The 1,968-nt window shown below is 54.3% G+C and overlaps 1 protein-coding gene across 1 annotated transcript in view; it reads right to left on the bottom strand.

The window, feature by feature from the left end:
- Positions 1 to 1,626, bottom strand: part of LOC139998697 (uncharacterized) — a 15,954-nt gene extending 14,328 nt beyond the window's left edge. Inside the window, exon 1 of the mRNA XM_072023462.1 lies at positions 1 to 1,626. This exon is cut by the window's left edge and continues 149 nt beyond it. The gene's annotated coding sequence lies outside the window, so the exon portion shown is untranslated.
- Positions 1,627 to 1,968: the final 342 nt, after the last annotated feature.

The following is a 1,968-nucleotide window of genomic DNA, read 5'->3' as shown; positions in this document are numbered from 1 at the left end:
ACTGCTTTGCTAGATCATCGTTCAGTGCTCCCTCTGCCAGGCACAGGCCTTTTTGTCTTAATCCCTTGTAAGAAAACTTGCAGAGGTATATTTGCCCATTTGCAGGTAGCTTGTGCTCCTCTTGCAGTGACGGTGTACTTAACCCAGGATTTGTCCACGAATGACAACCCCTGTGGTTAGGCAAGGAGTTAAAAGTTTAAACAGCAAAAATCCCATGGCTTGCTGTAGCTGAGCAAACCTCCTCCTTGGCCTCCTCCTCCACCGCCTCCTCCTCCGCCACCTTCTCCTCCTCCTCTTTTTTTGTTTTTATTCCTTTTTATTTTGGCTTCCACCTCCTCCTCCTCCTCCTCCTCCTCCTCCTCCTCCTCCTCCTCCTCCTCCTCCTCCTCCTCCTCCTCTCTCCCCTGTCCAACACTCTGGCTCCCACTGCCCCCCTTTGGCCCATTTATAGGGAGGAGCAGCCACATCCCCGATTGATGACAAGCCTTTTGCATAATAGCTAACAATCGCTACCCAGGCAACCAGGCCACAAGCAACGCATCACAGAGCATCATCAAGTTGCTAGGAGCAGCCAGCTGCTACCTTACAGGGCTACTGTGCCATGGTCCTGTGGGATGACAAATGGAACTAGAATTAGGAGCAGCGGTCAACGCTCACCACCAGAGAGGGTCTTTTGTTTTGGAGTCCTCCGCCTCCTCCTCCTCCACCTCCTTCTCCTCCTCCACCTTCTACTCCTTCTCTTTTGTTTTTTTGTTTTTTTTGGCAGCCTCCTCCTCCACCACCTTCTCCTCCTCCACCTTTTTTTTTTTCTTTTTTGCCACCACCTCCTCCTCTAGTATTCTACTATTTCTCCACCACCTTCTTCTCCTCTTCCACCTCCATCGTGTCCCTCTGCCTATCCCTTGCTCGCCTCCTCTTTTGTCACCACTCCTACTCATGCCGCCACCTCCTCAATCTTCTCCGCCACCTCCTCAATCTTCTCCGCCACCTCCTCCTCCGCCACCTCCTCCACTGCCCCCTTCCTCTCTTACTCCCCCTTTTCCACCTATGCCTCTTCCTCATCCTCCTCCTTTTCTGTTTCCACCTTCTCCCATCTCCACTCTCCAATACTCTGGCTCCCACTGCCCCCCTTGGCCCATTTATAGGGAGGAGCAGCCACATCCCCGATTGATGACAAGCCATTTGCATAATTGCTAACAATCGCTACCCAGGCAACAAGCAACGCATCACAGAGCGTCATCAAGATGATAGGAGCCGCCAGCTGCTACCTTACAGGGTCACAGTGCCATGGTCCTGTGGGGTGACAAATGGAACTAGAATTAGGAGCGGTGGGCAGCGCTCACAGCCATAGCCTCCCAGAGAAGCCGCCTTGGCGCACCTGGTTCCTGGCAACTCCTCCTGCCATTTCTGGGCTCACGATCATTGCTACCAGCATGCCTTAGCAAGGAGCATGCAGAGGAAGTTGGCCAGGAAGCTTCTGCCGAGGTGGAGGAGGCTGTGGAGGAGGAATAGTCAGTGGGGCTGGAGAAGGAGAAGGAGGAAGAGGCAGTGGAGGTGGAGGAGGTGTTGGAGGTGCAAGAGGCAGGGAAGGAGGAGAAGGAGGAGGAAAATGAGAAATAGGTTTAGCAGGCGGGGGGCGAGGAGGACGCGGTAGACAAGGAGGAGGCAGTGGACAAGAAAAAGGCCGTGGACGATGAGGAGGAAGTGGAGGAGGAGGACGTGGTGGAGGTATCATAGAATCATTATTGTTGGAGGAGACCTTCACATTTGTCCGGTCTAGTCATCACTGTACTACCAATGTCACCCAATAAACCATGTTCCTAAGCACCAGCTCCAACCTTTCCTTGAACACCCTGCTCCTCTGGGGCCTCCTCCACAGGTCGCAGCCTCCTCCAGGCCACAGCCACCTGCTCCACCGGGGGCTCCTCCACCCACAGGGGGGCAGCAGCGTGGGGATCTGCTCCACGG

The sequence above is a fragment of the Anas platyrhynchos genome, chromosome 14, assembly GCF_047663525.1.
Source record: "Anas platyrhynchos isolate ZD024472 breed Pekin duck chromosome 14, IASCAAS_PekinDuck_T2T, whole genome shotgun sequence".
NCBI classification, from domain to species: domain Eukaryota; kingdom Metazoa; phylum Chordata; class Aves; order Anseriformes; family Anatidae; genus Anas; species Anas platyrhynchos.
Note: the sequence above shows the minus strand (reverse complement) of the source record. Positions and strands in the feature narration are given on the sequence as shown.